The following is an 11,069-nucleotide window of genomic DNA, read 5'->3' on the forward strand; positions in this document are numbered from 1 at the left end:
TGGACGCTCAGATGAACGAGTTTGGTTAAGGGTGACTTAGATGCCACAAATTCTGAGTTTTCTGGAGCAAATTTCTGATCTGATGGAAGTAAAAATATATATAGCAGTTGCTTCTGAAGAGGGAACACTGATGGGAGATCAGCTTGATTTGTACAAGGATGACAAATTAAAGTAAAAACTAACAAATAGTAAGATCGTAGAGTTTATTTTTATTCAAGCTTGTAGTTTTGTAGTTTCTATCTTTTCGTATTTCTTAATGTCAGACATTGATAGGCTGTTTCTGTCTTCATAAAGGTTGGTGGACTGTGTTAGCACCAGCTACAACAATGGGAATAAATCCAGGACTTAAAGGTTCAGTGTGTAAGATTTAATGGGATTTACTGAAAACACCTACGCCTTCCCAGGAGTGTATAAGTACTGTGCTGGCCAATAAAAACAGGCCTTGTGGTCGCCAGTGTTTGGTTTGTCTGTTCTGGGCTACTGTAGAAACATGGCGGACTCTGTGGAGGAGGGTCTGTAGATATAAAAGTCTCATTCTAAGGTAACAAAAACAACGATTCTTACTTTCAGGCGATTATACACTACAGTAAACATATGAATAAGACATGATCAATATTATGAAAATTATATTTACTTTCTGCCGATACGTCCCCCTAAATCCTACACACTGGACCTTTAATCAAGTCATTCCTGACAAAGTCTGACATGTTGCATGACATATGTAATATTATCAATGAACCAAACCAATAATGTGAGGTTATGTTCCCCAGAACAGCTTCAATCCTCTTGGAGTCTGTTTATCTCTCCTGGAGGCACGAACAGCATTCCTCCAAACATTTTCCCTATTTGGTGTTTTGATGGTGGTGCAGCTTGTTGGTCCTGAATCTCCCATCACTGCACATGTTGGGTCACGATCTGGTGTCTGTGAAGACCACAGCATATCACTCCTGTTGTTTTCACACTTATTGAACCATGAATCGGTCACCTGTTTATATATTTGCGTGCGTTGTAATGATGAGGACTAGAAGTTCATGCAGCCTGGGCTGTTTTGCTTGACACTATCACTCCACTATGACACCACAGGACTCCTGTAAGGTGTGGAAACCTCTCCATATGTTGCCCCAATTAAAGGTGCACTATGTAGTTTTGGGGAAGAAATTTTAAGATCTTCATTGACTGATTTTTTTTATGCCTAAACTAAGAAAAACAAAGTATTTTCATGACTGAATAAACCGAATAAACAAACTGACCTTAAAGGACAACACTATTCTGTTTTACTTTGTTTATATGTGGCGGACCCTGCCACCTTTCTAGCTTCAAACAGTGTTCTGGGGACCTTATTTTCCTCTGAGAACAGCTTGTTTATTCAGTTATGGACACATTTTTTTTATTTTTACCTCATAAATATTTTAAACATTAAAATTCTGAGTTTTAATTTCTTCTCCAAAAACTACACAGTGCCTCTTTAAAGGAGGGAGCAGGTGGCGCCACTCCGCAGATGTAAGATGATTTGTGTTTACACATCCTCAGACAGATAGGATTGTTTTGTAACTAATAGTTGGATTAATGGAGAGATAACTGATTGATCTGTTGTCACAAATAGCAGTGGAATATAACATAGTGGGGTTACAGTATACCAAACTAATCTGGCAGTAGTATGGTCTCAGTATATCCAACCAGCATGGCCTGTTAACACAAACCAAATCATCCAGAGAGTCTCTGCACACTTTACAAGTCATAAAAAACAGCAAAACACAATATTACATGATATCTTACACTGTATATATTATATAATACTGTGCACAGATAGCTGAACAAACATACATTAATATATATTATATAAACATCAAGGAGAGATGTCATGTACCAGGTTTTAGCAAATAGCTTGTTTCTACCTGTGGTCCCTGCACAGGTACGGGGAATAATACATTATAAACAAGAGAATTAGACAATAAGAGAGTACGAAACACAATGCAATGTCCGCAAAACATATGATTGGTTTGAGGGTGGGCACCATAGAAAAATAAATATTATTTCAATATTACAGTAACATGTTATGACGTTAATGAACATACACATACTTGTAATCCAATCAATTTTTACACCTGTTTATCCCAATAATTTAATTTATAACCTATTATTTAGAAATATAGTTTCCCCAAGTATTCAGGGGCTCCCACTGTCAAATATTTATGTTATCTTCATTTGGTGATGGCGATATCTCTGGCATTAAAAGATTCAGTAACATGCATCCAGTGGTGGAATGTAACTAAGTACGTTAACTCAATTTGTACTTAAGTACAATTTTGAGTATTTCCTTTCTATGCTACTTTATACTTTTTACTCCACTACATTTTATTGGCTACATTAGTTACTTTGCAGATTCAGATTATTAATTCAAAATATAAATCAACCAAAAATTCAATTACAATGTTATTGATTAAGTGACCCAGCATTATATACAGTAATTACAATTAGCTCCACCTTTACCAGCTGCAACAATAAAGGGACTAATTATAATCTAGTAATCTACATTAATATGATTCTGAGATGGACCGTTCTGTGTAGAATGAGTAGTTGAAGGTTTCAGTGTATTTTACTTTCACTCGAGTAAGATTTTGAATGCAGGACTTTCACATGTAACAGAATATTTGTACACTGTTGTTCTTCTACTTTTACTAAAGTGAATTAACTGAAAACTTCTTCTACCACGGCCTGCATCACAAGAGGAGGGGGACATAGACAATTGTCTGCAAAATAAAAAAAACAACAACAACACAGTTATCACAGCTGCCATAATAAACAGGTCAGAGGTCATTGTTAAATCTACTTAAAGGTCATATTCAAATCTGTCATTAGTACACTTATTTCATATGGCATTCCCCTCAAACCCTCTGAGAAATTGTCCAAGTGTGTGTAAACTGCTCCCCCTAGTGTCCTAAGAGTATACATGCATCCATCCATCAACACTATCTGTGCTCCCTGAAAGAAATGTGTCATGTCTTGATGTCCCATTGTTTCTAATTCAGAAGGCCTCAGTAAAGTTGATTGTTAATGATTTGATTCTGCAGATGTAAATAAATGAAAGTAATGATTTTAAAGTCAAAGCACAGACAGTAATGTAGTCGTCAAAACTGAAAGCGTATGTTATTTGCAGTGAAAAATAGATCTCTTTATGAGGAAATACATGTTTATGTGCACACTTGAGTCAGAAGTCGAACGTAAGACCAGAAAATTAACATCAGAAGTTCGTTTTGATTTATTTTTGGTCTTTTAAAATGATTAGAAAGCTGCACTCACCAGATCCAGTCCAGGTGTCAGAGCAAGTCTTGACCGAGCTCAGATGTATAAAGCTCTCATGTTGTCTGTGCATGTGCCTACACAATCTATACAATCTATTATGTGTGTTTTCTCTGACATGGCTGCCATGGTTACGCTCCTTTTTGATGTTTCATGCAAAAAGAAAAAAAGAAAAAACGAAAAAGCTACTGAGGATAGCAGACATGAATGTTTAAGAAGCACGGCTGTTCCCATGTTCTCTGGACTGACCCGCTGCCAAAGATTCACCCATCCTCTCTCTCTCTCTCTCTCTCTCTCTCTCTCTCCACACACACACACACACACACACACACACACACACACACACACACACACACACACACACACACATGGCAGGGCATATGACTGTCAGCAATGACAGATGTCCTGACAGTCTGGAAGTCTGGAGGCGTTGGTTGTGGTTGTTGTCCTGCAGGGCTTTGACACACGATGTATCAGCATACATTAGACACATGTCACAGTGATACTGCTCTATCTTCTCCCTGCCTTTTGTTTGCAACCATCACGACAAAAGAGCCACGTTCGTTGTCTCTTTTGCTGGGATTTCAGACAGGAGGAAGGTGGTGATATTTTTGATCCCACCTGTTCTGGCCCCAGTTTGGTTGCACTGTCTACAACACGTCTGTAAAGATTCTCATTTTCCAGCCTTTATTTGCTGTGAGGAGACATCCTTTATGTCTTGTGCCATAATGATTTGATTCACATTTCTTGACGCCTACATTAGGATCTCCCCAGTGCATCATAATTAAGCCTTTTGCAGCACAGTAAGTGTGGTAGATAACTGAAAGTAGGGCTGAGAAATCACTTAGTCACTTTTTACATGGGGAACTTAGAAATGATAAACTGGTTTCTTGTGCACATCTTCATCCTAAGAAGAGAAGTAGTGTAATTATGTAAAAGGCATCTAAATCTTTTCGGTACAGGTAAGGAGATGCGGTGTAGTGTTATTTGTCAGAGCACAAATGAAAAGGCTCAACAAAACCCTGCAAAAGAAAACTGGAAATGTTGATCAATTTATGGCCTTAAATTTGCTCACTTACTGACTCAAATGTCTGAAAAAAAGGGGCACTGGATGGATTATTTAATTAGTTTGTATTCTGATGTCTTCACAACTATAAAGAATATGTTTTGCCAGTGATGAAGCTTTGGAAATCAGGTTGTGACAATTCAATCTTTAGTTTTTCATCCTCTTTTAGATCATTTTTTTGTTTGAAAATATATACGACTCAATTCAGATCTGGCTTATATGATTTAGTTTTGTCCATGAAACAATACATTAGGTGGTGCATTCACTTATTTCACGTTCATATCATCTTAAGATACCATTTCCCTTTCTTTTTTAGTTTTCTAACCTCTTGCAGTCTGAAAGGTGTCACATTGTGTGCTGCAGTTCAGCTGCTGACCACTAGGCTGCACTAGAACACCACAGAACAGAGACGAAGGCTGAGAACAACATGGAGACCTGAGCTCAACACTGATTTAATAATACAAATGAAAATACATTTTATTTTAAGCACCTTTCAAGTCAACCAAGGACACTTTACAAATCCTTATAAGGCAGTCAGTATATACCAAAATGAAAATACAAAGACCAACAACAGTGATGAAAAATATACACACAAACAAAAGAATACATTAATGATAAACATAATATATTATGCTGCGATATACTGTGTTTAATGTCCTTTTAATATCTCTGGCCCTGTAAAGTGTTCTGAACTGCCTTGTGTCTGAATGGTGCTGTGTAAATAAACGTATAAGCACCAGGAAAAGCTAAAATAAAAAGGTAAGCTTTCCGTTGCACTTGAACAGAAGCAACAGATGTGCACTGGAGGATAATATTCCAGAGGTTAGTGACCAGTCCAGAGGTTGCTCTGTCACCCATAGTGCCGAGCCTGGAGGAGGGAGGGGAGATTAGATGGGCATCAGAGGAACGTAGTGTGTGAGGAGGAAGCCATGGAGATAAACTGTCTAAAGCCTGTGAATGTGAGTAATGGATCCAAACTGAAGGGAAATGTTTGCATGACCCAAATTATTATCAATTAAAAACCAAAGGATCTCTTAGCTGATAGAGAGACGGAGCCGGGACACCCTGGTACATATGTGGTATAAAAGCCTTCTGTAACAAATTTGCTGCAGTTGTAGCAAAGCAAATTAAAAGGTGAGAGGTTAAAGGCACATTTATCTGTCATTTTATAAAACCAGGGTTGTGAAACGAAACATGAAATACATAAGAGAAACAAAAACAAGACAAACTATTCTATATGGTGGAGTCTTGATGATGAATTGAGGAGTCTCGCAGCCTGAGGAGTGAAGCTGCTCTGTAGTCTGGTGGTACGGCAGCAGATACTTCTGTATCTTTTGTCAGATGGCAGCAGGGTGAACAGACTGTGGCTGGGTGGGTGTTGTCTTTTAGTATCCTTTGGGCTCTGTGCAGACATCTCAATTCACCGATGTCACTGATGCTCTGTAGATGGTACCAGTGATGTTCTGTAGAGCCTTCCTGTCCTGGGCTGTGATGAACCATGCCCGTTTGTGATGTTTCCAGTCAGGATGTTTCCTTTCTCTCTTTAAATGTGTGTCACGTTAGCCTCAAATTTAAAATTTGGCAGCTCCAGTGCAGTAACTCTGAGAGGGGTTGAATGATCAAAAGATGGCTGGATTCCATCCAGTTTAAGGGTCCTGGTATTGTTAATGCTGGTTCAGTGGCTTCACTTACTGGGACACTGCAATAAATCAGCCTGATGTTACTAGTAACACTTGAGATTTTCCTGCCATAAGAAGTCAAAATGTCTGCTGTGAAAAGGGTGTAGTAGTTGACATTTACAGGCTCAAGACTTCCTTTAAAACGTCATCATTTGTAAATCAACATTAGCACTAACAGACCACCAGTTCAGGATTCTGGGGGTTGTTTGATAGAAATAAAAACCTTAATATTTTCTGTGTGAATTCTGGAGTGATTGTTGGGTGTTGAAAGAGGAACAAAAGACAAAATGACTCAAACGTAGCTCTGCACTCCAAAGCAAAACATTATTGTGGACTCAATAACGCCTGAGAAAAGACTTGTAGACTCCGTTATGCTGCATTATGAAATAAGCTTCCACTTCCAATTCCCCTCCCAGGATTTAACAAATGAAGCAGCCGGTTGATCAGCACTAAATGGAGAACAGGGTGTCCCTGTCTTCCAGGAGTCTTGTGGGTTTGAGTGTATTGCAGCAGCTTGTGTGTGTGTGTGTGTGTGTGTGTGTGTGTGTGTGTGTGTGTGTCTGTGTTGACAGAGAGTGACGGGGACAGTCAGCACAGCAGGTTGAGCAGGAGAAAAGGCCCTGAATGTTCCTGGGACTGAACGGGATCAGGACAGGAGAGGAAGAGGTTTTAGCAGAGAGGCAGGGGAGGAGGAGGAGGGTTAGAGCTTCAGAGGAGAGAGACTGGAGAGATGGGGCTTAGAAGTTTGGTATTCGTGACTGTGGGGCTCAGTCAGCAGGAGCTAAAGCCCCTCTGAGACCTCAGACTGTTTAATTCAATTCTATATGAATGGCGGTGTTCATCGCATGCATTCCTGTGTGGAGGATGTTCCTTTTTTAGTGTGCGCTCTGGATGTTAAACCTCACTTCCATGTGTAAATATCTGCACTGCACCGAAATGATTCATGGATTGAATTAAATATAATCACAGATCCAGCAGATTGAAGGCTGGAGAGGAGAATGGCGGAGTTAATAGAAAGAGAAGAGCTCCGATGCTTAATGTGGTGATAACAGAGCGCCGCATTGTAATACAATCAATAGCCTGTGTGAATAATGCATCGGCCTCCCCATCACATTATGCATTGCTGATGTCAAAACTTGTGATTCATTCTTGTCCGTTTGTCAATTTACAGAATCTCCGGCACAGGCAATGAATCGATTTCAGTTTCCAGCTCATTTTGATCAGGCTGCTTATTATTATTCTGATGCGGGGTCAGCGGAGACGTCTTTGGCAGGGATTACATGTTTATCACGCAAGTAATAACAAACAAAAGTGTGATTAAGTTACTTTTCTCCGAGTGGTATGTTTGCATATCTGGAGCTCTCTCTCTGTGTGTGTGTGTGTGTGTGTGTGTGTGGGTGTGTACAGTATGTATGTTCATGCTTATTTGTTGCTGCTCATACCCTCCAGTGAGATGCAGCAACCATCAAAGAGCCAATTTAGAGAGCTGCTCTGCCTCGTACACATCACTCTGTTACAGCCTCACACACAGCGGTTCAGATACACGAGTTTGATTATATATAATACTGGTATCATTGAAGTTCCTCCCAGCGGCTGAGACCAAAATGTGATTAAAACACGTTTAAAAAAACAAAAAAGCAAAATAATATATAGTTCTGTAGCCGAGCACCTGCCACAAACATGTGTTGTCGGGTTGCCTTCGTGAACCAGAAACGTTGAGTTCATGTCATATCGGACTTCCTGTCATTACAGACTGCTGAGTGTAAACAACATGTCAATCAACCTCCTGGTGATAAGGAGTAGGATGTGTGTGAATGTTTGTCAAGCTCCATTTTCTTCAACGTGGCGTCATGAAGTGTTTGCAGCAAACATCTTCCGGGAAACCACCGCAGTCAGGAGCAAAAGGGGTTAAACTCAAACTGATGAGTTATGTTTATGATGTTACAATCGACTGTACTTTGAAGAGAGGCTGAAGTCTGTTTTTTGATTTTAAGAGATGATTTTGGATCAAAATGTTCCAGCGAGTGAAACCCTGAAGTGATGAACAGCAGCTCTTCTGCTTCTTGTGTGGTAGAGAAAATAAGCAAAAGCCTGGGCGATATCATATTGCCAATATTTTTAGGCTATATCGCGATACATCTTATATATCTTGATATTTTGAAATCTTCTCAAAAGCCCTTCATAAATGCTAAGACTGAACGACAAAATTAATTTCACAACATTTTTGACCAAACACCTCAATATTGAGATTGCAACATTGTAGGGATGAATATTGGTACTTTCACAATGAACTGATAAATAATCCTTAGTAATGACTAAGTGGGTCAAGACAAATATAAAACCAGGAAAGACCATAACGATATCCAGAGTCTAAAAGACCATATACAGTGTCGTCTCATATCACAATAACAATATAACATCCATATATTGCCCAGCCCTAACAAGCAATACTGTGTTATTCAAGAACAAAATGATGATAAACAAAATAAAGGCTATTGCCGAATGTTTGGATTTGGTCTTTGTTAAATATCTTCAGGACCAGAGGACACACTGTCATATTGCTTGTTTTGTCTGACAGTCCAAAACTAAAAACATGTCATTCAGTTTGCAGTGATATAAAAAGGAGAAAAGCAGCGAATCCTCACATTTGAGAGGCTGCAAACAGAGAGTGTTTGATATTTTTGTCGACGATGATTGTGTTACTGAATAATTGTTCCAGCACCATTGCACTCTGTAGAGTGCGTACCTCCACCAAGGCCCAACAGTCCCCTTTATACGCATCAAATTGTACTTAAAGATATCTAAATATGCCTGATTTATTTTTTTAATCAAGACCCATGCATTATTCCCTGAATAATTAACAAAAATGTCAAAAAAACACCTATATGCCTGGATCCGTCCCTTTGTCCAGATCCGCACCAAAAGTGAATGGGGTCTATTCCGTGCCGAGATCCATCCTCCATCCTAGTCTTGTGGAAATACTTTCAACAGATTTTGCGTAAGCCTGCTAACAAACCAATCAACAAATGGACACGGGTGAAAACAAAAATGTTTGTAAGCACCCAACTTGCCAGGATATATGTTAGCTATGTGATTCTGCAAACATCAGATATGTTGAAACTTTTCATTTCTTTATGCAGCAACTTTATGTTTCTTAATGTTCCATTTTCAATTTAATGTTGTGACAACACCGTGGTCGTGCTCTGGTTAGGTTTGTGCAGAACATATCACTTTGTTAGGGTTAGGTAAAGTTCATGTTTTAGCTTAAAATACCTGGAAATGTCCTGAGGTCTCGTGAAAAATGACCAATTTTGTTGCCACAAACACAGCTGAAAATTGTCCTGATGAAACGTGTAACAACACCACCGTCCCTTTGTTTGACACGTACGGCAGAAATATTGATATGATACGTATGTAATGTACGAATCTGAATATTTGAATCTGGTTTGTAGAAACATTAAATTGCCACCATTTTATTCTGGTGACTGGGCTGTATGTAAAGGTAAGTTCAGCAGTTTTTCAATGTATTGTATAGAAGACAATCACTGAAGATACACTGCAGGTATCAAAACCCCGTATCCCTTCATCATATGAGATTGTAGACATTGTTGCTCTTTTGTAATAATGCGTTGCTGTAAAAGCTGAAAAACACTTGATGGTGAAACTGCAATTTACCATTTGTCATCACGCATTGTTTTTGGCATTTTTGCAAAGCGTTATCATTGGTTCAGCTTTGTCCCAGCATCATAAAACATTGACTGCAGGTGTGTATATTTGTGGGGATAACACCATCTGTCAAACACCAGACCAAACAATAACAGCAAGACATGGGAATATACAGAAACTCTGCACCCGTGTCACTTCCTCCTTTATATCACCGTCTTTATACCACTATTATTTCTTCCACCTGAGGCTTCACTTCTCTTGCATTGATTCAGGGTGACAAACCAGCGCAGGCATCACTGTAAATGCATCCTGTCTGATTATGTGTTTTTGTGTTATGCGATGAACGTGACCTCCTTTTAAATGACTGGAATATTAAAGAGTAAACAGAACCTACAGAGCCCGGATGGAGACGCCAGCAGGCAGCTGCTCCTCACTCTGTTTTATCATCCCATTTTCTCTTTTTTCTGAAATATAAATAAGCAGAGAAACCTGACAGAAGTCGCTCGAACTGAAAGAAAACACACACATGCTCGTGCGCACAAAGGAGGCGTTTGAACTTTTCTGTAGGTATCGCCTTTTTTTTTTTTCCCTCCACAACATTAGAGATGAACTCTGACTTTTTTCATAATTTTAACACTGTGAACTCATATGGATAATTCACCCTCGCTGGCTTTGATCCATACTGCCTCGCTTTAGTCTCTGCGTGCTCTTTTGCTTCCATCTCTGTGTAGATGTATGTTTAAATGTGGTGTGTGTGTGTTTGTGTGTGTGTGCGCAGCATCTTAAAACCAGAGTAAATAGTAGAACACGTAGCAACTGTCTTTATTGAACACCAGCATTTTAGAAGGTAGGGATTTAACATATATATAGTTGAAAGCCTACAAGAAAAGTAATTTAAATATTTATATATATCTTTACAAATGTTCATGAGCGAGTCGGAGAGCTTGTGTCGGCTAAACTTGCGATCCGGGGAGTGTACAAAGATAGACATGCACAGGGGAAGAGGAACGACGGCAACCGCAAAGTCACCTTTTACAAAATGGCTGAGTTGGACCCTTCTCTCTCTCTTTCACTCTCTCTTTATCTCTCCCACACACTGAGACACACTCACACACACATTCGCAGACACACAACAGCGTGTGGCCGACTCACATCCAGAATCAGTCCCTTTTTTCCCCCCCTCTGTCGCTCACATGGTAAACACACTGCTTGCTATGGCACTGATTGTTCGGCGTAGTAATAAAAGTCTGCTCGGTGGGTTCAAGTGCTCTCACGGGTACGGGCGGGGTTTGTAAAAGCAGTGTGTTTGAGTGTGTGTATGAGTAGAAGTTTGGGTCAGGGTCATGTTTTGAAAGTGA

This window comes from Pagrus major, chromosome 22 (assembly GCF_040436345.1).
Source record: "Pagrus major chromosome 22, Pma_NU_1.0".
Taxonomy (NCBI): Eukaryota; Metazoa; Chordata; class Actinopteri; order Spariformes; family Sparidae; genus Pagrus; species Pagrus major.